General features: G+C 41.0%; 1 protein-coding gene and 1 long non-coding RNA gene across 2 annotated transcripts in view; one reads left to right on the top strand and one right to left on the bottom strand.

The window, feature by feature from the left end:
• LOC109920608 (cAMP-specific 3',5'-cyclic phosphodiesterase 4D-like) overlaps positions 1 to 24,832 on the top strand; it is a 997,263-nt gene that overhangs the window by 283,035 nt on the left and 689,396 nt on the right. The gene's annotated exons all lie outside the window — the stretch shown is intronic.
• LOC125482924 lies at positions 9,963 to 14,530 on the bottom strand. Its single transcript, XR_007261915.1, has 3 exons — positions 13,596 to 14,530; positions 12,922 to 12,990; positions 9,963 to 10,988 (listed from the first exon to the last, which is right to left on the bottom strand). It is a non-coding gene; the product is annotated as an uncharacterized LOC125482924 (long non-coding RNA).

The following is a 24,832-nucleotide window of genomic DNA, read 5'->3' as shown; positions in this document are numbered from 1 at the left end:
AGGTTGGACAATAGTAAATTGGGACCTCACCATCTTCCAGTCTCCTCCCAATTAAGTCTGTGATGGGAAGGCCTGTGCACTACCTTCACACCCTACCACCCGGTGAGGCCTACTCAGAGCTGCTCCTTGTCCTTGCTGCTGACCTTTTTTTCCCCTCTCCCATGACTGAGAACATTTCCCAAATCAAGAGACAAACAGAAGTGAAGAGCTTAAAACAATCGCCATCATGAGAAAAAAGTGCTGACTTAAAAACTGACAAGTCCTCAGGGCTAGATGGCTTGCTTCTTTAAAAGAAGTGGCTGCTGAGATAGCAGATACATAAAATAATTATGAGTATCTATTATTGAGCTTATAACAAGATATTTAGAAAATAACAATGAAATCAGATAAAGTCTGCACAGCTTTGTGAAATGGATGAAGGGTCGAGGCCCGAAACGTCAGCCTTCCTGCTCCTATGATGCTGCTTGGCCTGCTGTGTTCATCCAGCTCTGCACCTTGCTGTCTCAGATTCTCCAGCATCTGCAGTTCCTACTATCTCTGATACATTATGTTAGCTAAGTTTGCTGAGGATACCAAGATAGATCAGAAAGGAAGTTGTCTCTTCATGCAATTCATTGGTACAGATTGTAAATAATTGAAGGCTCAGCACTGATCCATGTGGCACTGACTAATTACATTGCAAACTCGGTAAAGAACAATTTCTGCTACATTATGTTTCTTGTTAGCAATCCTTTATCCATGTAAATATATTGCCCATGTGTCTTTCTGCACGAACCTTATACATGGCTCCAGTACATCACAGCTATGGGTTCCCTTTCATCCATATTGCTAACTTATACAAAACAATCTAATAAATTATTTAAACATAATTTCCAATTCAAAGGTTAAAGGAGATAAAATAGCTGAAGAGCTGATGTATTGTTCAGGGATTCAGGGTTTTGGACAATTGGAATGTCTTTTGGGACAGAAAAGTCCTGTTCAAAAAGGACGGGTCTAACCTAAATTGGAAAGGGACCAAAATCTTAACAGGGAGATTTGTTCATTCTATTAAGGGAGACTTTGTACTGATAAGGCGAGTGGAGGAATTCTAAGTAGCAGTATAAATAGAAGGATTAATGGGCTCAGTTCTGAATGTGAGGAGAGCGCATTAACTAGAAAAGAAAGACAAGAGAGAATCAGAGTCTGTAGTAACTCTGAAGAACTAAGTTGCATTTATTTCAATGCAAGGGGTCCTACAGGTAAGGCTGATGAATTCAGAGCATATTCAAGAACATGGGATTCGCACATCATTGCTATTACAGAAACTTGGTTGAGAGATGGACAAGACTGGCAGCTCAATGTTTTAGATGCTATATGAAGGATAGAAAAGGAGGCAAGAACGGAGGTGGGGAGGTGTTGGTGGCATTTTTGATTCAGGAATACATTACAACTGTAACTACAGAAGATATTTCTGAAAAATTGTCCATTAAAAATATATGGACAGAAGTTACAAATAAGAAATGAAAGATCACTTCTTTGGGATTGTACTATAAGCCCTCCAATAGTAAGAGAGAAATTGAGAAACACATATATCCGAGATCTCCCTACGTATTTAAGCATAATAAGGTTGTAATAATGGGGGATTTTAGTTTTCCAAACATTGACTGGGGCTGCCATAGTGTTAAGGGCTTGGATGGTGAAGAATTTGTCAAATGTGCTCAAGAAAATTTTCTTTATCAATATGTGGATGTTTCTCCTAGAAAAGGAGCAAAACTAGACCTTCTATTGGACAGTAAAGAAGGGCAGGTGACTGAAGTAAAAGTGGGGGAATGCTTTGGGTCTAGGGATCATAATTCTATTAGTCCTGGGTTTAAGTCCCACTCTACAAATTTAATAACAAACCTCGAGCTGCCAATCTGTACTGACAGCACAGCACGATTAGAGCAAGCAGGCCAAAGTGAACGTTGACAGCTCAAAGAATGAGGCTGAGGAAATAATAACGGGGAACCAGGAAATTGCAGATTTGAATAAATACTTTATATCACTTAACACAGAGAACACTAACAGCATTCCAAAAACACCAAATAATGAAGGAAGTAAATTTGGGTGACGGGGAAATCCATTTTTACTTTGCATTCACCATCTCTGTAGCTACTTCCTTTAAGATCCAAGGATGCGACCCATCAGGATTTAGAACTCACATGGCATGTTGCCTTTTATTGCAAGAAGAATGGAATATACAAGAGTGCTGTCAGTTGATGTGTCAAGATACTGTCAACAAAAAGAAAACGTCACTTGACACTTAAAAATCAACATAAAGTTTTATCTGGGCAGTTACATTTGATTTGCTCCCATTAATACTGCTGTTCCCACTAAGGGTCAGCATTTCATACCAGCATTTCTTCTTTGTTTACAAAGAGATTTTCTTCAACTAGAAAGCATCTAACTGTTGACCACAATCTCAACTGAAGAAGCCATACATGAAATATACGTAGGAGAGGCACGGAATTCTGGGTTGACTATCTCACCAGCTAATTCCAGCACCTACAAGATACAACTCAAGAGTATGATGGAATACTGCCCAATTGCCTGGATGAGTGCAGGTCTAACAACACTCAGGAATCTTGACAAGAAAAAGTAGCCCACTTGATTAGAACCTATCCATTACTTTCAGCATTCACTCCTTCCACCACTGATACATAGTGGCAGCAGTGTGTACCAATGATAAGTTGCACTGCAACAACTTGCATTGGCTTCTTTGAAAACCTCTTCTAACTCACAGCCTCTACCACTGGAAAGACAAGGTCAAGAAATATATGGGAACATCACTGCCTGTAAGTACCCCTCCAAGCCACACACAATTTAGAAATATATTGCTGTACTGTTGCTAATGCATTTGGATCTCCAATACTAGCTGTATCATTTGGATTGCAGTGGTTCTGAACATCAGCACACCACTACCATCTTGAGGGCAATTGGATATGGGCAGTAAATGCTTGGTTAAATAATCACATCTTGTGAAAGAATGAAAAAATCAATTTCCTTAGTCTGTTCAATGTAGTGCCTTCAGAACTGTACAGGTTGTGTAATTTTCTCATGACCTTGCACTTCTGATGCCCTGTATTCCTGTTGCTCCTGGACAGTGTCTGCCCAGAAAACTGTGCCACTCTGTAATTCTACCCAGGGAGGGTCTGACTCAAATAGTAACTATTAATCTAAAGACTTTACAGTGTAAATACATCCTAAATGATTCATTTAATGAAAGCATTTTAAAATATCCCTCTTTCTGATATTAGAATATTACAGTTCTGCACATCAAAGTATGTTTGTTCTGTATATAGATTGCAAAATCTGATATTAATCTGGCTGCAGCATTGTGCTCTACATAACATATTGACTCCAACTGCTGAACAATTAAGCATCAACTTTGAACATTGTATTGAGGCAGCTTTTTAAAGCTGTGTATTCATTCAAATGAGATCTCCCTTTGATTCAATGTTTCTTCCAACTGTATTCGAAATTTAGTTGGCACAAACGACATTTTCAAACAACAGTCCAAAAAGGTGTTTGTTGCAAGTGTTATTAATATTAGCTGATATTAATTGCCACTGGTGAAGATAACTCAAGTTATATATATTCTTAATTATTTCATCGCATCAACTTCTCACTCCAACCAGGCTGACGCTGCATTCCAACCATTGTAAATATCAGCCAACCTTTCTCAAAGGGCACAGTAATCGCTAAATCATTCAGAGATCTTTCTGAAGGGTGATATGTAGAGGAGCACCTTATGATTTAGCATTAGGATCACTGTTTTTGACATACAATAAGAGTTTGCGCTTGTGGGTTCTGTACACAAGATTGAAATCTGCAAATGGCCCAAAAGCCTGAAGTGTCCAAAATGTAAGAAACTTTGATTTAGAGACTTTACTGTGTCTAATGACACAGAAAATAAACCAAGCACATGCAAATATCTGTTTCCATAGCTAATTTGCCTTGAACCAAGTTGCTAGTCCAGTGACAAAGTCTATAACATGAGGGACATGATTCCACATCTAATATGGCTGACCAGGAGGATGTCCAGCTCTTACCATTTGCCATAGGTACATCTGAAGGACTCGCAGGTTAATTACCAAACTGCTTTGCCATTTTATGAAGACACCTTCTTTGGGCATCAAGTTCTGGGGTTGGACTCATACAGAGCTTCTGGCTCAGAGGCAGGGACACTACCCATTCCACAAGAACATTTCCAGTGAAAAGTGTGGAACATAATAATGGATTTCTAGAGTACAGAGAATGGCTGGTGAATGGGCAGACCACAACATCTAAGAGCAGTAGTAGGCTATTCTCTCCATTGTGTCTGCTCTGCCATTCAATGAGATCATTGCTGATCAGCTAATTCTGAACTCCAATTATTAGGGAAATTAAAGTCACCCACTAAAAACAGCCCTGTTGTTTTTACATCTTTCCATGACCTGCTTACATATCTGTTCCTCTATCTCCTGCTGGCTATTGGGAGGCATATAGTATAACCCCGTCAGAGTGATTGTACCTTTCTTGTTTCTCAGTTTCACCCATGTGGATGAGTCCTCCAAGATGCAGCTTCAACTTTCTCCTTAATCAGTAATGCAACTTCCCCAGCCCTTTTACACCACTCTCTATCACACCTGAAACATCCAAACACTGGAACGTGGACCTGCCAATCCTGCAATCCCATTTGTTACTGCCTGTCATTTAGAATAAGACCCATTTATTCTCACTGACTTTTTCTGGTCTTCCAACCAATTCTATATATTTTCCCCGATCCTGTGCGCTTTAATTTTGTCCATTATCCTCTCATGAGGGGTCCTCTTATCAAAAGTCTTCTGACAATGACACCAAGGACAATAGATCCCCCTGTACCTCCTGCTCATCCTTATGGGACCTTCCACTGTCACCTCTTCATGTGGAAGCTGTTCACTGTCTGCAAGACATTGTTACTGGTCCTGAGCTTGCTAATGCATTTCTCCTCTGTTTCTTTGTGCCTTTGGTAGACTACAGTAGCAATGACAATAACCTCTGCTGCTACGGTTAAACTTGCAATGAAATCACATGGAGAACACAAGAAACAGACCAAGTCCTTAATATTATGATTATGATTCAATATAGTCCTCCACACAGTGGGACATGGAGAACTCTGACAAGAGGGTCATGAATGCTTCTACATGGGACTTTAACACAGGGACCTTATTCCAATGAACGCAGCACCAGTCATGTTGAAAAGAGACAGTGGGAGATTGTAAGTCCTGTATAAGTACTGAAAACTTTTCCTACCTGCTCTACATCATTCAAGAAAGATATCATTGCATATAAGGGCATTTATTCTCTCAGAGGGTAGTGAATGTTTGCAATGCCTACCCCAGAGAGTTGTGGAGCCTAGATCACCACCTAGAGCAGGTAGGTGGATTTTTGAAATTTCAGAGAGTTGATGGCTATGATTGGCCCAAAAGAGGAGTTGAGCCCTGAGGCAGATCAGCAATGGTTTTGTTGAAAGTATGGCAGGTTTGAGGGGCTGAATGGCCTACTCCTGCTCCTATGTCTTATGTCCTTTGGTTCCTGTGTTCCCACACACCATTTGGAATTACATCTTCTGTTCTCAACATTATCCCCTGACCCCCACTTCTACAGTATAGTCATGCTCACACCATGCTGCACGGACCCCCTGTCGAGGCCATGTTGGTTGTGACAGTCAATAAACCCTCTCCCTCCTGTACCCCATGTCCCCCCAATGAACAGTCCCCTCCCCTCACTTTTATGGCTCAAATTTCCCCCTTCACAGTCTTGGTCCCCTCTGAATCCCAGTTTGCTGCCTCCAACCCCGAAAATGAGTTCCTCAACTTCCCAAGTGTCCCATGATAACCACCCTGGATTTTCATTGAGCCGGTCTCCAGGATGCACATTGGCCAACTTCAGACAGCCCCAAACGCTGAGTGACTAAACCCTTGACTGATCTCTGTGCAGCTCCTCCGACTGACTTAGCATGAATACCCTGACAGTGTGCACTGGATCCTCAGGGCTGCCCATGGCCCACTTCCTGGACAGGAGTGCTAAGAATCCCTGGCCTTTATTGTCCCAAGCAGTTAGCAGACCGTGTCTGGGTCCTGGACATAGATCGGACTGTGTCAATGCCTTGTCTTCGGACCTCCTGCACTGATAACAGAACTCATTCCTTGACTTGATTAAGGAGTATTCCCTTAGACTTTGAGATGTGGCCATTGATGGCCGTTTGATGCCCATTCAGTGTGTTTGCTGCTGACACATGAAGATGTGAGATTGTCAGAACATTGTGCAATACAGCCACATGGATGCCCCTTTACTGATGACAGCTGACTCCCTGATGGACTGCCCGGTTTAGTGTCTAAACAGCAAAGCTGATGATCATTTTCCAGTCCCATTCAGCTCCAAAGAATAGTAATTGGACTCAAACCCTGATTAAATTGTTTCTGACTGTTGGACACAACCAATAATTCTATTGCCAAAACTGTTTTTTGTGTGTTTGACATTTTAAATTTGATGAGATTCTAATTCTTGGCACATGTTCTGTTTGCAAGATGCCTGAAACATGTATAAAATAGAGGGACATTTAGCTGAGGTTTAAAGTAGTATAATTTTTGACATACCTCAGGAGCTAGATAGCTAGATGATAGCAATATGACAGCAAGTCTTCTGTGCACAAAAAAATCTTTTATTATTGCTGCTTTCATTGATGAACATTCTGTCAAATCCTACAGTAAGAAATTCCTTGAAGTGATGCCTAATTCCTCAAAGACACACTAGTGACCTTGTGCATGAAATAAAGTTATTCTTCCTTGTTTTGCCTTGGAGCTATTTCGCAAATAGCTGTGTAGCTGCAGGCTGGTTGTGCAAACTCACAGCATGTCATAAAGCCTCCCTTCTGCTCTAACACAATTCTGAAAGCAGGTTAATAAGATACCAATGACTTGCCCCCTCACCAATATATGACAGAGGCTTTATGGTTAGGCCTGTAATTTGCTGTTCCTCTGCCACCACTGCCAATTTCCACAAGTTGAGCCAGTCCCATCTTGAGGGATCGATCTCATTAGAATAAAGTGAACAGGCTGCAGCTGGAAATCAAATAGGTTTTCAGCTCCAGTTACCTCTGTATCAGGGCAGTAGCTTTGCATCACAAACAAATCTTTTCTTAATCTCTCCCTCTAGGGAAAATAACTCAGCCTCTTTGAGTCTCTCTTCATTTTCTGATGAAGGGTCTAGGCCCGAAACGTCAGCCTCTCTGCTCCTATGATGCTGCTTGGCCTGCTGTGTTCGTCCAGCCCTGCACCTTGTTGTCTCACTTGCTACTTTGCTGATGAATTTCTTCTGCACCCTTTCCAAAGCCATGACATATATCCTCAAAGTGTAATGCCCAGTACTCCAGCGGAGGCCGATCCTGTACTTTATAGATGCTTTGCATGACTTAGTTGTATTTTCACTCTGCTCATTTACGTAAAAAAAGTTCACTATAATTTCATATTATTCAAAAAGAATGATGTACTGTGATTCACACATGTTGATGAATGCCCAAAGATGTTGGTTTTGTGATAATGCTTCAGGATAAACAATCCAGAGGCCCAGGCCAGTGATCTGGGAACATGGATTCAAATTCCCAACATGGCAGGTGGTAAAATTTAAATTCAATCAGTAAATCTTAATATAAATAACAGCACATTTCAGTCAATGTGACAGCTATCAGTGATTGTTCTAAACAGCCATCCAGTTCACTAATCTGTCATCCTTTATTTGGTCTGGTCTATATGTGACTCTAGTCTGACAACAGTCTGCTTAATGCTTAAATTTACTAGCAATTAGGCAATTAGAGATGCACAGAAAATGCTGATCTTGCTGGTGACCATCCCGTGAAAGAAAAAAGGAGAGGATTCAGATTGTTCACTCCTACATGATCGTCAGTGCTGGGGCAATGTATCTTATTATACAGCACATGGAGTTCTCAGAGAAATACGATCAATGTCAGTTCCTATATCTCTGTAAAATGGTGTGATTGCCTCCACTGATAACCTCAACACACAACAAAGCTCAGGAGTCTTTTTTTTAGCAGACTTTTCAATCTGTGTTTGAAAAAGTGTATGTATAGAGGCTTTTTCAAGTTGGTGTGAAACAGAATTGTTTACACCAGTGTCCTCAGGAGGGCAGTATTTAGCTGTCCTCTGGGGTGTAGGATTTCCAGTTTGATAGTAAGATGGATCAGAACCTCTGAAAGCTCAGAATTGAATTGTATCTTCACACCAACTGCAATACACGGTGTCACCATAAATGTTTGCATTCTACTGCTAAACCTGTCGGTCTCCTATTCTGCATTCTTAGCGTAGTATTGAGTGCTCTTTAAAAATTATTGCAGGGGATGGGATCATTTACAGGTGTCTAATCTGCACAAGCCAACAATGTGCCCGTAGGGTGATGTGATGGACAGCAGCCTCCTTCTCGGCCTCCCTAGATCATAGAATCATGCAGTTCACAAGGAGCTTTTCAGACCATCAAGTCTGCACTGCCAAAACTACACTAAATCTACAGTAGATACACCTTTCAGCACTAGGCACAGAGCATTGAATTTTATGACACTTTTAATGCTCAACCAAGTCCTTTTTAAAGGTTGTGAGGTTTCCTGCCTCAACTACTCTCCCAGGCAGTGCATTCCACACTCCCACCACCTTCTGGGTGGGAAATAAATTCCTCAAATCCCCTGTAAGCCTTTCACTTTTAAAATTATGCCCCCTTGTCATAAAGCCTTCAACTAAGGACAGCAGCTGATTTCTATCCACTCTGTCCATGTCCCTCGTGATCTCAAGCACCTCTCAACTATCTCTGCTCTGTCCCAATCAGAAGGCCTGCACCTTGGAAAGATGGCAGCCCCAGCAGCAGAGGTGAGTGTAACCACAGCAGGATGGGCACCGTGAGGCTGGTACCATCTTGAGGCGTCCTCAGGAAAGTTACTTTTCAAATTAAACTATGGCCACAGCTGCAAGATGCCCTGTGAAGTGTAGGCCTCTGGTTCCTGGGTAAGGAACTGAAAGAACCTGCCCCTGACCAATCACCTGTGGGGTCTTACAGCAGGAAAGAGTTGGGGGCAAGGTGATAAGAGCGGGGAGAACAGTGAGGGGGAAGGGTCTGAGGGATCCATCTGGTAACCAGGAAGATGCCAGTGATATCCCCAATCAGCCCACAACTGGCCAATATATTGTTTAAATTAGCTACATATCATGACCAGTCTCAGACAAAACTGTCCAAAGGTGGGAATCCATCAGAGCAGGGGCCTCACTCTTATCGAAGGATAGAATTTTACTGAGAGCTTCGGTCCAAACACACATCCTAACCCTGCACTCTACCCCTTCAGAAGGTCAACACCATTAGACCCTTAGCAACTCGAGTGAGGGAGATGGCAGCTTTTGAAACAAATTGGAGATTTCAAGAGCACCTTGGTATGGAATCTCCCTTGGATAAATAACTATTGTGAGGGCACCAGGAGCTGTCTTTTGTATCTGAGACCTTCTCTTTACGGAGACTCTAGCTCTGAGAGCCACCCAGGTATCCTGTCCATGCAGGTGGGGTGCATTTCACATGTCAGCAGCTCCAGATGATGGCTGATTCTGTTTTTAAAATGTCTCTGTTACAGGATGTTGGTGTTGCTGGTTGGGCCAGCATTTACTGGCAAACTCTTGTTTCCCTTCAGCATATTGACTAGCTGTCTCCTTAGAGGGGACAATCAATCCATCTTGCAGCCTGACTAAGCAAAAATGTTGACAGTGAGGGGCAAGACGGGAGTCTGTTATTTTACCTCTACCCCATTCTGAACACCTGAAGGCAGGTCACATTTAACCCAAAATTCCCTCCTGCTCTTGGCTCAAGCTCACCGGAGCAGGATCGGGAGGATTCATCTCCTATTCAGAACCCGAGAAATGTGACAGTCATTGGAACATGTGTGGAAATTTTATTCAATAATTTGGAGGAAACAGTTACTAGTGCAACCTACTTCGTTTACAGCAACAAATAAGAGGTTATGAAAAACATGCAACTGAGAGGAGTATGTATTCTTGAGAATTGTATTTGGGAGACAATTGGCATCACAGAAAAAATACAGTCTGGATAACAGTGCCTATGAAGATCAAATATTTGTAACAAGTATGATTAAGAACCAGGCTGCAATGCAGTTAGAAATGAATATAGAATTGTTGAAACCCCAGCAGAACTTTAAAGATGTTTGGGAGTTTAAACATGACTAATGACGTCATTGATTCTTTCGTTATGACCTTGCACTGAAGAGATTCAGTTCTCTCAGTGAAAAGGTACTGGGTTAGGGACAAACATACTTTGTCTTCAGAGGAGACAGTTGTTAATGATGTGTCAATCTTTTCTTTGCCCTTCTGGAATTTTTTTTGTGAGTTTGAAGTGAATATTTTGATTTGCAGGCTTACGTATGAAATTGAGTGTGGATAATTGTGCATATTCTCGAGTTCAAACCCATCTCATCTTATAAACAGTGTGTTTCTGCATGAGTAAAAAAAAGTCTGTCGTTTGTTAAGTATTTTCAAATGTAAATTTAATGACATAATTAATGCAAATTTTATTTTGGATTTAAATGTAAGTGCATTGGACTGTTCAGTGTAACTGACTTAAAGACCCTCACAATTGCACGTGTAGCATGCCCTCTTATTAGGTCTGAGGCATTTTTAACTTACTGGAGTAAACTGTACTGAACACGTCTCCTTTTAGTTAAACTCCCAGCAATTATTTTCCGTGTACAAGCCATAAGAGGTCATTGCCCCATAGCAGGCATCAGAGCTGGATGCAACCTTATTTTCACGCGAGATCCACATATGCGCAGCTTCCAACAACTGCACATAGTGATAATACTGATGGGTAACAGTCTGAAAACGTATGGTTTTGACCCAGAAGCTGTTGGGAAATCATAGATGCATCAACTTCTTCTTTTCAATGTACTGAAATCAAAAAGTAGAAAAGTGAATGGAGCATGCCTGATATTTGACTAATTAATTCAAGATCGTACAAGTATTTTTATGCCTTGGTTAATTTAACTGATTGCCAGAGGATTTCCACGTGTACCTGTACATTTTGAAATTTCAATTTTTATGTCACAATGTGTATGCGTCCTAACAGTCAGGTGAAGCTAAATAAAGGCAAATAATGAATGACTTTTAATATAAAAAACACAGTTAAAAGCTTGAAAGTTGTTCCTTTATTTTCGGTTTATTTATTGATTTTACTTTTGTACGATCGACCTCCGGTTTTCTGCAGCTGTTATACTGAGAGTTGCCACCAGGTGGTAGTAGCATGCTCCAAATAGACAGGTCGAACATTCTCAGTGTTACGTAAATGGTGACTCCCTGGTAGAAATAGTGACCTTTTTGTGATGGCACTTTTTACAAGTATTTCACTCTCTTATTTGCAATAATTGCAATCCAAATAGCATGTTTTTTTTGCACTATCTTTGTGCATATTTAAACGATAACATTTTGACAATGGAGATAACACAGTGTGGAGCTGGAGGAACACAGCAGGCCAAGCAACACAGGAGGAGCAGGAAAGTTGACGTTTCGGGTTGGGACCCTTCAGAAAAAATCCCATTGTGATTACATTTCGTTTAAAATAATAAAAACACATATTATGCTTGAAGTTAATACATTATACAGCTTGGCAGGTGGATAACGGTGGAGTCAAGATTGTCTGCACTGGATGATTAATGTGGCAATTTCATTTTAAACTTTTCAAACCTATGTAAGGTGTTGTGAACAAAACAGAGCCACAAGGAACAAAACACACTGCAACAGAAAATACAAATTCCAGTCTATCATGCAGTGAAAATGAGTGAATATTGGGCCTGGAAGTCAGTGAACGTTAAGTGAAAGTAGTTGTCAATAGGTTTCCGTCTGTTCTTTGCTTCAAAGAGAAGCATTGATGGCAATGGGGTTGAATCTTTGACCATTTGTGTCTCTCCAGCCCACTAAGACCTTTAGTGTTATGTCCGGTGGAATCCTGGGTCACATACGCCGCTCATGAACCAGGCATCCTTGTTGTATATGGGCATATATGTAAGGCCCACAAATACCATGTCTGATCGTTGAACCAAGAGAGTCAAATTATCATTTAAAGATTGTCTGTTTGGGTGGTGAATCTTTTGCACCACTCCAAAGTCTTTAGCTAAATTACCACCCCATCTCCTGAGGTGCTGTTTCAAAATCCTGATGGGTCTATGAGGGATTTCTCCCCAGTAACAGCATTAGCAGTGTATGTGTGTGCCTGCTTTTATGGTTTAAACGCACCATCTTCACCTTTTGAGATGGGGTCTTTGTAAGGCCTGAATAGATGGGCAGAAATGTCTCACTTCTATACGCTAGGTGGCAATAGAGAGTTGCTGAAATTTCTATAATGTGGTCAGACAATGATCTATAGCTAAATAATTATTTAATATCTGATGCTATCTTGATCTATTCTTTATTCTTTGTGGGTCCTTAGTTTTTGATTGCATTCTCTCCCGGAAGATATTGCCTGAAATGCAAACTTTTTAATTCACCACAAATGAAGCAGTACATAGTGATGCAAATCACAAGAATAATTCTGGCATTCAGTACAGATTTTGGCCCAGATTTTCTGATGGTTAGACAGCCATTTCTGCAGCATAGAGGGAATTGCGTGTCGGGACCATGTGGAATCCCTGACTCAGCAGACTCCAAGAGAATTGTGAGATTCCAATTGGAGATTCCTCTATACCTGGGACCCTCCGAAAGTATCGATTTAAATCGGAGAATCTGGAGGGTTCTGCAGCAGTTAAGTAAAGAGTTACCCAGGAAAAGATAGGCAATTGGAAATCAAATCCAACTTCCAGGTAACTATTAAACCGAACATCCAACTTACCACAAATACTCCCCGTCCCTTTCATCCATTGGACCCTGACACAGCAACCTCCTGTCCGTGCCACCAAATCTGACCAAATAAGAGGAAATAGTCAAGCGGAAATTTAATGTAATAGCAAAGGCCTCAAGGACTAAATAATCACTCATTCACCTAATCCATATATACATTAGTGTGAATTGAACACAATGGAGATAACACAGAAAGGTTTTTGCATTTCTGTCGGTGTGGAAATTGGGCCCAGAGATGTAGGCAAGGACTGTTTTATTTAAAGTGCCTGCTATGCAATAAATTTTATTTTAACAGAAATGTATTGGTTGGAAAAGGGATGAACATGATTTTTGCACCTCAGAATAGTTTTACTTGAAGAGAAAATTGAAGTAAGAAAGAATTGATGTTCCCTGAACTTGATTGTGAGTTTAACAAGTGATAAATATCCAACTAAAACAGTTAAAATTACAAAAATATAAGTCTGGATGTTGCTATGAAGTACAGGCTCCAAGTTGATTTTGTTTGTGTTGTAACAATGACTCATGTTGATAGTAATAGTGGTGCACATTTCCTAATGAATGGTCACGTATTGCAAACATTGGTCCAGAGCAAGACAGGCTTCTGCACATTTTGCATTGGAGATGAATTTTAGGCTTGACAAGCTTGTTTTCACTAGGATTACTCACCTTCATTTTTGACCTCTGAGTCTCACGTTCCAGGCTCAAATCTAAAATCAAGACTCCTGTGCAGTGTTGAGGGAATGCTGTTTCACTGAGGGCGTTGTCTTTCAGATGAAATCTTAAGCAACTGCCCCTTTCAGCCATTCGCACCGATCTTATTCCTGTCCTGAGTAATTTATAAGGAATAGTAGGCTGAATCTTATGGTTATTAGGGCTAATTCTGAGTGGCGTCCAGTTTTATGGGAGGGGTGGGGGTTTGCCACCACAAGGCCTAATGAGTTGTCTTGCCGTATCTTAACAAATTTGTCTCGTTAATTCATGTGTCTCAAGGCCGATTTCCGCCCCAACTTATCACGTGCCATTCTCACAACCATTCAGCGCATGCACTGCAGCAGTTCAGTAAGGTAACTCACCGCCACTTTCTCAAGGGTATCTAGAGATGGTCAATTAATGCTGACCCAGCCAGCGATGACCACATCCCATGATGGAATAAAACAAGTTAAGAGAAATTAGTTTTTACCTGCAAACTGGATACAGGGTTGACCTTTGTGCCAAAACGGGGAGATATGAATTCCACTCAATAATAGACCATGGCTTTCATTTGTGTAGGACAGGAATACAAGTTCTAGGGTTTGTAAATCACAATATAATGCACAAAACCAGAAAGAGTTCAAACCAAGATAAATTATGTGTTCAGTTCACATACTATTTCCAGCTTTGGGCAGATTTAGGAAATAAATCAAGTGCAGAAAAGATCACTGAGATAATATCAGGGATGTCCTTAGTCATGAGAGGTAATCGGGATAATTTTAAAAATTAGAACGTAAAGGTTAAGGGAAGATTTGACTGAAAGGTTTAAACCAAAGGGTTTTGAATAAGGCAAATCAGCTACAAGATATTTCCGTTGGGCAGCCAGCCAAGTAGGAGGTAGACTCTGCAAAAATTTTAATTTGGCACTCAAAGATATTAAGGCCATTTTAGTTATGCAGAGGTCTATTAGAACTTGGAATGTTCTATCAAAAGCAATGGCAGAATCTTTCAACTGAGAGATGGACAAGTTTTTGAAAAAGGAACATTTAAAAGGGCATGGGCAAATTCAAGTGAATGAAATTAAGTAAAGAGCTGTTACAGAGTGTTAACACTGGCACAAAGAGCTAGTGGTGGGAAGAAGCAGTGTTTTTGCCCCAATTTGCGAATCTGTTTGTTTGGAAACAATATGGTTCAAAAACTGTTGTACAGTTTGCAACTACACAACAAAGAATGTTACCCAGTTACTACCCTTGGCAACAGTTATGAGCTCGGCACAAACAGGACAAGAGTCAAATCTGTATCAACCAACAACTAACTTTATTCGTTTAGTTAGAACAGACATACAATTCACACTGGTTAAGAAAAGCTTAACAGCAGGCATGCAATTCATACAAGATTAAAATCTATACACACACCCACTGGGTTTCTCTGACACTACCTGAACAGTAACAGATTATAAAGGCTAATACCCGAGAACAGGGGTTCACGCTGGCCAGCTGATTCCTCAGTTCCTTGGTGTACTGTCTAAGCTTCCAACGCAAGGTCCCCCACTTCGGAGAAGGTTGATCTCCAGAGTTTTCACTGCTGGCATACCCGAAATACATCATTTTTATCCTTTTTCTTTATCTTCCCAAACTCTGGAGTCTTGCTTCTCATTGGTTCTGGTTCATCTGGCAAGCCTGTGTCTTTTCATTATAGGCTCACCCCCAAGGACACTGTTAGCATTACCTCATTACACTTCCACCAAATAAGGATTCATACCCTATGTCATTCCTCTGAGCTGACCAGGTTCAAATTGGCTCCAGCCAGCACAAGACAATGGCTGAGGGTTGGGTAACTTGTGATTTTACACGTGAGCAGCCCCTGGCCAGCAAAGGAATGTTGTGGCTTGGATGACTCAGGATATCATTGACATTTTAAAGTTTTGAACATTGTTTTAATGGATATCGTGCAGTTTTCACAGCTGTTAAAAATTCAACAGTGTTTTTAGAGCAGGTTGAAGTCAAATGAAGTAGATGAGAATGTGGGAAGGGTAATAAGTAAGTTGTGAATGATGCAATGATTGGCCGAGTGATTGACTATGAGGAGGAAGATGTTAGTTTACAGGAAGCTATAAATGGATTGGTCAGATGGGCAGTTCAATGGCAGATATGATTTAGAGTCATGTAGAAATGTACAGCACAGAAAAAAAGACCCTTTGGTCAACTTATCTACGCTGACCAGATATCCTAAATTAATCTAGTCCCATTTGCCAGCATTTGGACCATATCCCACTAAATCCTTCCTATTCATATACCCATCCAATGCCTTTTAAATGTTATAATTGTTCCAGCCTCCACCACTTCCTCTGGCAGCTTATTCTGTACACACACCATCCTCTGTGTGAAAAAGTTGCCCCGTAGGTCCCTTTTGAATCTTTCCCCTTTCACCTTAAACCAATGCCCTCTAGTTTTGGAATCCCTACCCCAGGGAAAAGACCTTGACTATTCACCCTATCCATGCCCTTCATGACTTTATAAATCTCTCTAAGGCCACCCCTCAGCTTCCAACCCTCCAGGGAAAATAGCCCCAGTCTATTCAGCCTCTCCCTCTTGCTCAAACCCTCCAACCCTGGCAACATTCTTGTAAGTCTTTCCTGAACCCTTTCATGTTTAACAACATCCTTCCTTTGGCAAGGAGAACAGAATTGCACACGGTATTCCAAAAGTGACCTAACTGATGTCTTCTACAATCACAACATGACCTCCCAACTCCTATACTCAATGCACTGGCCAATAAAAGGCAAGAGTACCAAACCCCGAATAGTGTAAGGGGATGCAATTTGGAAGAAGGAACAAGATAAGGGAGCACTTAATGAATGGCAGGATACTAGGAAGCTCAGAGAAACAGAAGAATCTTAGGGTACTTATCCACAGATCCCTGAAATTTGCTGCACAGTTTAATAGAGTACAAAAGAAGGCAGGTTGGATGTTTGCCTTTATCAGTCACTGCATGGATTACAAAAGCAAGGAGGTCACACTGGAGCTGTACAGAACTTTGGTTAGACCACATCTGGAGTACTGTGTGCAGTTCTGGTCACCAAAATAGAGGAAGAACATGATTGTAGTGGAGGGGGCGCAGAGGAGATTTACCAGGATGTTGCCTGGGATGGAGCATTTCAGCTATGATAAGCTCGAGTCGTTTTCTTTGGAGTGAGAAGGTTGGCGAGGGGAACCGAATAGAGGAATATCAGATTATGAGGGGCATGGACAGGATGAGTAGAAAGCAGCTGTTCCCCTTAGTTGATGGGTCAATAACAAGAGGCATAATTTTAAAGTGAAAGGCAGGAGGTTCCGAAAGGATTTGAGAAAATATATGTTCACCCAGACGGTGGTGGGGCCCTGGAATGCACTGCCTGGGAGGGAGTTAAGGCAGGAAAGCTCAGAACTTTAAAATACTTGGAAAAGTACTTGGATGAACACTGGAAATGTCATAATATTTAAGGCTATGGGCCTAGTGCCACAAAGTGGAACTAGTGTAGGCAGTAGTGTATTTTTGGCAGTATGGATAATGACCAATGGACCTCTTCTGTACTGTATGAGTCTGTGATTCTATGATTGAATGAGTTGGCATTGATTTCCTTGGAGAAGAGAACTTGAGAGCAGATTTGCAAAGAGTATTCAAAATCAGATGAGATTAGATTGTGGCCTGGAAAGGAAGAATACTTGGGATTACAGAGAGAGAATGTCTGTATTGTGACAAATTGGCATTTCTGCAAATCTCTGTGTAATGTGACTACACCTTAGCTATATAGAACATAGAACAGTAAAGCAGAGGAGTGATGTTGTGCCGAACATGATGCCAAATTAAACTAATCCCTTCTGCCTGCCCTTTGTCCATTTCCCCCCATTCCTTGCATATTCATGTGCTTATCTAAAAGTCCCTTAAATGCCCCTATCGTATCTGCCTCCACCACCATACATGGCAACGCGTTTCAGACTCCTGCCACTCTCTGTGTAAAAAACTTGCCCCTCACATCTCCTTTGAACTTTTCTTCTCTCACCTTAAATGCATGCCTCCTAGTATCAGATATTTCGATTCTGGGAAAAAGGTTCTGACAGTCAACCATATCTATGCATCTCATAATTTTTTACACTTCTTTAAAGAGTCTCCTCAGCCTCTGCCACTCAAGAGAAAATAATTTGGGTTTTTCTAGTCTTTCCTTATAGTTCACACCTTCTAATCCAGGCAGAATTCTGGTAAACCTCTTCTGCACCCTCTCCAAATCCTCCACATCCTTCCAATAATGCGGCGACCAGAATTGAATGCAATACTCTAAGTGTGGCCTAACCAAATTCTTATAAAGCTGCAACATAACATCCTGACTCTTGTACTCAATTCCTCGACCAATAAAGGCAAGCATGCCATACACCTTCCTTGCCACCCTACCTACTTGAGTGGCCACTTTCAGGGAGCTATGGTCTCGAATCCTAAGATCCTTCTGTACATCAATGTTGTTCAGAGTCCTGTCATTAACTGTTTACTTTTCCTGAACATTTGATCTCCCAAAGTGCAGCACCTCACACCTACCCAGATTAAACTCCATCTGCCATTTCTCTGTCCATATCTGCAACTGATCTGTATCCTGCTATATCCTTTGATAACCTTCTACACTATCCACAACTCCACCGATCTTTGTATCGCATGCAAACTTCCTAAACCGCCCATCTACATTTTCATATTCAAATATAAAAGATATTTTAGTCTTCATTCTGTACTGTTTTTCTGTGCACAAACATAAATAAACTTTAACAAATTGATTCTTTAAAAATTGTTGCAACACCAACTTGTGGGAAGCAAACCATCTTCAGACAAGGAAAGCTGAGGCAATTGTCAATTGCTCTCCACTTTCAGTTTAGTTCTGCCTTCAGGTACCACATAAAATGGGGCAACTGTGCTTGGCGCATTACTAAACCTAGCATGAGAAAAGAAGATTATTGAATTAAAGCTGCACTACAGCAACCATTTATTCATACTCTAAATGTTAAAAATTACATTAAAACTACTTTTCTTTTGATCATGACAGCAAAGAATTCCATTAAATGCAAATATGAAAGAGAGTAGCTTTAAGTACCCAAGTTTTCTGAAATGTAGACTCAATCAGTATTTGATTGAATCAACATTTAATTTCACATCAGATATCTGCAGCCATTTTCGCAAAGATTACTTTTTTTTATTTCTGCAACTGCAAGTTATTTCTTCACTTTTGACATTGACCAGCCTTAGCCTGAAGTTTGGCAGAAGACAATATGTAATAGTGGGAGAGGTGCAAAAGTGTAGGATATCAAGAGTAATTTCTAACGCATCATCTCCTTTTTGAGGCCATTGTAAGTATGGAGATGATCTAGGAGATTGATTAAGTGCTAGAAGACAGATTCTGGTGGGTATTTACTAGAATTGAAAGGAAGTAACTAGCGCAGTCTGCTGACATCTCAAATTGTTGTTATTTACTAATGACTTTGGCAACGCAATAGAGAACCATATATCTGAGTTTGCACATGACAATGTTTGGTGATATAGTAGTGTGGATGGGAGCATGCTATTGATTATAGGAGTGGGAAAAATGGTGGCAGATAGAATCAGATAGAGATGTACAGCATGGAAACAGACCCTTCGGTACAACTTGTCCATGCTGATTGGATATTCTAAATTAATCTAGTTTCATTTGCGAGCTCATTCCATACATGCACCACCTCCTGCATGAAAAAAATTGTCCCTCCGATCCCTTTATAGCTCCAACCTATCCAGCCTTTCTCATATAGCCCAATCCCTTCAATCCTGGCAACATCCTTGTAAATCCTTTCTGAACTCTTTCAAGAATCACAGCATCTTTCCTATAGTAGGGAGACCAGAATTGAGCGCAGTTTTCCAAATGAGGCCTAACTGATGTTCTGTACAAGCCGTAACATAACCTCCTCTACTCAATGCAATGACCAATAATGGATAGTTAAGTCAAGATTATCCAGTAAGGTTCCCTGTTTTGTACCAAAAGCAATGATAGCTCAGAGTGATTTTTAAGAGGTGAAAATCTAGAAATAGTGAAAATCCAAAGAAATTAATGGATCTACAGACAGCGATTGCTGAACTGTCAACATCATCTACAAAAATAATCAACAAGATGAATGGATTGTTACTTTCATAAGGAGAAGGCTAGAATATAAAGGGGAGAAATTTTGTTACAGCTTCATGTACAGTTTCTGGGCATTGCACTTCAGAAGAGATAAATAGTCTTTGGAAGGAATGAATTCATCAGACTTTTTACAAGTGTTGCAAGGATTTGATTGTGAAGAGAAATGAAATGAATTAGGCTTATGCACCCTGGAATATAGAAGGTTAAGGAATGACTTTGTGGGTTTAGGATTTTGAAAGTGATTAAAAGGTTAGAGAGAATATTTTCCACTGGCGGTCTAGGGCAAGGGGACATAGCTTTAAAAATCAGAACCAGATTACTTAGAAGGGAATCAGGAAATGCATCTTCTTGCAAAGTGTGACAGAATTGTTGAACTTTCTCCAAAATATAAAACAGCAGATGCTAACTCAGTTAATAATTTAAGATTGATGGGATTTTTGCTGGACCAGAGTACAGGATAAATATGGAGCCAAGTCAGTTGGACGGAGTTAAGATCAGATTAATCATGCTCTCATTCTGTTCATGTATTCCTCTGAGTTATTGTTCCAGCATTTTCTCAGTATTTGCATAGATTTCAATTAGCCTTGGTCAATTTTCTGAAGTTGTTAGTTTCCGATCTATTTTAGCATAAGCTGCAGTGTTACATTCACAAAAGCATCCAAGAATATGAGGATTATTGCTGTAGCAAACTACTTGTGTGGCTCTCCATTTTGTCCGTTTTGAAGTTTCTCTGAATTGGCTGTGCTTCTTTCTCATTTTAGCAGCTATAGCCCTTCAAACACTACATCTCCCTGTTCCCAGGTAGTATTTAGCTACCATGGAATGGAAAGACCACTGAAAAGCGTTCTTCCATATCAAATGAGTTTACTAACCTCAGAAAAATGCCATGCAGTACAACTTGTTATAAAACTTACTCTCTGGGGTTCTGTCAGGGTTTCCAGGCAGAGGCTGAGAATCCCATTCCCCCGTATGACAAGAGTCCAATAGATGTGCAGTGGGCATAGGCCACCTATCTTCAACTCAGCAGTTCTTTGAACCAATTAAAGGGCCCTGTCATCTGGGCCATCAGATGTGCACTGATCTGGCACAAAAATCAGGAGTCACAGGACCCAGTATGGTTTCTATAAAAGGGGAGCCCACAGGTTCCAGGGTTCTCTCAAGGCGATGAGAAGTTGGTTCTAAAGCTTGTTTCAAATGCAATCAAAGTTTGAAGAAGAATCTGGCAGTTCTGGGGGGAAAAACTGATAAACCTGAAGAAACTTTATCAAATGGTGAGATTTGAATTCAGTAAAAATCTGGGATGAATAAAGCTGGTCTAAGATGACCACAAAACCATTGTCAATTGTTGTAAAATCTCATCTGGTTCACTAATGTCCTTCAGGGAAGGAAATCTGCCACCCTCACCTGGTCTAGTCTACATGTGACTCCAGACCCACAGCAATGTTGTTGACTCTCAACTGAATTAGGCTTAGGCAATAGACTTTACCCTACCCAGTGATGCTCACATCCTGTAAACAAATTTTTAAAAATCCTCTCTTGCAAGTCTGAAGCCTCCTTATAATGTGCTCGTCAGAACTGTACATGGTGTTCTAGCTGATGCCTACTGAGTGTTTTATAAATGCCAGCACAGCCTCCTAGCTCTCATATTAATCCTCAATTAACAAAGGGAAGTATCCTTTCTGCCTTCTCAACCACTGCTCCAATTTAAAAAAGCAGATGCTGGAATCTGAAATTAGATCAAAAAGTACTGGGAAATCTCAGGAGGAAACTGGAAGTTGTGCACCCTCTTCTGATGGGACAAGAAGGAAAAGTGGATAAAGAACTTCAGTCCTGCATGGGAAAGGGTATCTCCTCCAGATGAACAGAGACAACATGTCGGCATTGTCATCTATCACCATAAGCAGTATGCTACAACGATTCCTAAAGGCTATGTGGATGTCGTAGGTACATGCTCTTCCAAAAGTAAGGAATAGCATGTTTCCTGAGACTCTTCAGCTGCTTGGTGTTTTGCAGGCTGTGTGGCCAAGGACCTAGGTAGCTTCTTGGAGATCTTTCTTGCGTTTCCGCACTGCAAAAGCCTGTTAAAGTCCTTATGATGCTAATCCTGCCATCTTTGTGATTGCTGGAGACAATTTTCACTCCTCTGGGAAAATGGTATCATTCCTGTATCTGCTCTCATTGATAAGAAGCTGGAGGTGCAAGTCTGTGAATCATGAGCAGGCTGGCTCACCTCACTGCTGCATGTTTATGGTATTCTGGCAGGCAGAAATTACAGAAATCGGTATGTGTGATTGGTTCATGGCAAGTACAGCATCAGCTAGGTAGGTCTACATTGCAGGTGAGGGGCTCTTCAATATTCACACCTTGAGCTGCACTAAACACTTTGCAGCAACTTCTGGCATCAGTTCAAGGTTATGTTTGTGATTTTCAGAAAGGTTAGTGATCAAGGAGGCCTTTTAATCGGCCCCACACTGTCATCCAAAAAAGGAAAACACTGCAGGTGCAGAAAATCAGAAACAAACACTAAGTGCTGGAGAAAGCCAGCAGGTCTGGTAGCTTCAATGGAGAGAGAAACAGAGTTAATGTTCTGAATCCAGTATGAATCTTCTTCAGAACATCTGCTTTTGGCTGCAGAGAACAGTATATCCCCTGACTCAATCTGCTGGTCAAGGAATAGAAGGAGGCATATGTCAGGTATAGCCCGCTGGGATCGAGTGAATCCCTAGAGGAGTATAAGGGCTGTAGGAGTATACCTAAGATGGAAATCAGGAGAGCAAATAAAAGGACATGAGGTAGCTTTGGCAAAAAGCTTTAAGGAGAACACAAAGAGTTCAATGAGTACATTAAAGGCAAAAGGGTAACTAGGGAGAGAATAGGGTCCCTTAAAGATCAATGTGGCCATCTATGTGTGGAAATGCAGGAGATGGGTTAGATACTAAACAAATATTTTGCATGATTATTTACTGTGGAGAAGGACATGGAAGCTAGGGAACTTTCCATAAATAGTGATATCTCGAAAAGTGTTCCTATTATAGAGGAGGAGCTGCTGGAGGTCTTAAAACATATGAAGGTAGATAAATCTCTGACACCTGATCAGGTGTATCCCAGAAATTTGTGGAAGCTAGGGAAGAGATTGCTGGCCCCCTTGCTGAGATATTTGTGTCATCAACAGCCACAGGTGAGGTGCTGGAAGACTGGAAGGTGGCTAATGTGATGCTATTATTTAAGAAAGGTGGTAAGGAAATGCCAGGAGACTATAAACTGGTGAGCACTGAAGTCAGTGTTCAGTAAGTTGTTGGAGGGGATTCAAAGGGACAGGATTTACATGTCTTGGGAAAAGCAAGAACTGATTAGGGTTAATCGACATGGCTTTGTGTGTAGAAATCATGTCTCACTAACTTGATTGAATATTTTGAAGAGGTGACAAAGAAGATAGATGAAGGCAGAGCAATAGACATTGTCTATATAAACTTCAACAGGGCATTCAACAAGGTTCCACATGGTAGACTGGTTAGCAAGGTTAGATCACATGGAATCCAGGGGGAGCTGGCCAATTGGATACAAAATTTGGCTTGAAATTAGGAGAAAGAGGGTCATGGGACAGACTGGAAGTCTATGACTAGCATTTATATAAATGATCTGGATGTACATTTAAGATATATAGTTACTCAGTTTTCACATGATATCAAAATTGGAGGTATCGTGGGCAGTGAAGAAGGTTATCTCAGAATGCAATGTGCCCTTGATCAGATGGGCCAATGGACTGAGGAGTGGCAGGTGGAGTTTAATTTAGATAAATATGAGGTGTTGCATTTTGGTAAGGCAAACCAGGGCAGGATTATACAATTAATAGTGGGGCCTTGGGGAGTGTTGCCAAACAAAGAGACCTAAGGGTGCAGGTCCATAATTCCTTGAAAGTGGAGTTGCAGTTAGACAGGCTGGTGAAGAAGGTGATTGACACGCTTGCCTTTATTGGTCAGCACGTTGAGTATAGGAGTTGGAAGGACATGTTGTGGCTATACAGGACATTGGTTGGGCCACTTTTAGAATACTGCATTCAATCCTAGTCTCCCTGCTATAGGAAAGATGTTGTGAAACTTGAAAAGGTTAAAAAAAAATTTACAAGGATGGAGTGTTTGAGCTATTGGGAGCAGCTGAATAGGCTGGGGCTTTTATCCCTGCAGTAAAAGAGACTGAGGGGTGATCTTATAGAGGTTTACAAAATCATGAGTGGCATGGATAGGCTGAATAGCCAAGATTTTCTTCCCTGGGTGGGGGAGCCCAAAACCAGAGGGCATAGGTTTAAGATGAGAGGGGAAAGATTTAAAAGGGACCTGATGTACAATTTTTTTCAAGCAGAGGGTGGTGCGTGTATGGAATGAGCTGCTAGACAAAGTGGTGGAGGCTGCTACAGTTACAACATTTAAAAGGCATTGGATGGGTATGTGAATAGGAAGGGTTTAGAGGTATATGGGCCAAATGCTGGCAAATGGGACTAGATCAGTTTAGGATATCCTGGTCAGCACAGATGAGTTGGACCGAGGGGCCTCTTTCTGTGCTCTATAACTCTATGACTCTGTAACTGTAGCATTGTCTGTCACTATCAGATTCCTTTTTTTTGCACTTGAATGGTATCTAGCACAATGTTGTCATGGTCAGTTTGCTCGTGCATCCTTTCTCATTCATCCACAAAGGTAGCAAGTATTTTGTTACTGTTAGACAATGTCAGGAGCTAAGGTTTCTCCAGCATTCCATGATACTTCACCATTCACCAGTTTTAAAGTGCAGCCTACCATGTGACTGTTTCCTGGAACAAGCTATCCAGTTAACCGTCCACCACTCTCGGGTGCTCTGTAATCTCTGTGACTCAGAGTCCAGATCAGGAACTCAGCAAGCTGCAGACACTTATTGCAGATACAAATGTCCAGATTTGCAATACATTCCACAGATCCCTAGTGCTGCAGTCACACCATACCACCATTCCTGCCATGAATGTATCAATTTTTTATGTATATAATGACCTGACAGTACAGAACTTATGTAT

This window comes from Rhincodon typus, chromosome 1 (genome assembly GCF_021869965.1).
Source record: "Rhincodon typus isolate 14 chromosome 1, sRhiTyp1.1, whole genome shotgun sequence".
In the NCBI taxonomy this organism is placed as follows: Eukaryota; Metazoa; Chordata; class Chondrichthyes; order Orectolobiformes; family Rhincodontidae; genus Rhincodon; species Rhincodon typus.
The sequence above is the reverse complement of the archived record's forward strand: the minus strand, read 5'-3'. Positions and strand labels throughout refer to the sequence as shown.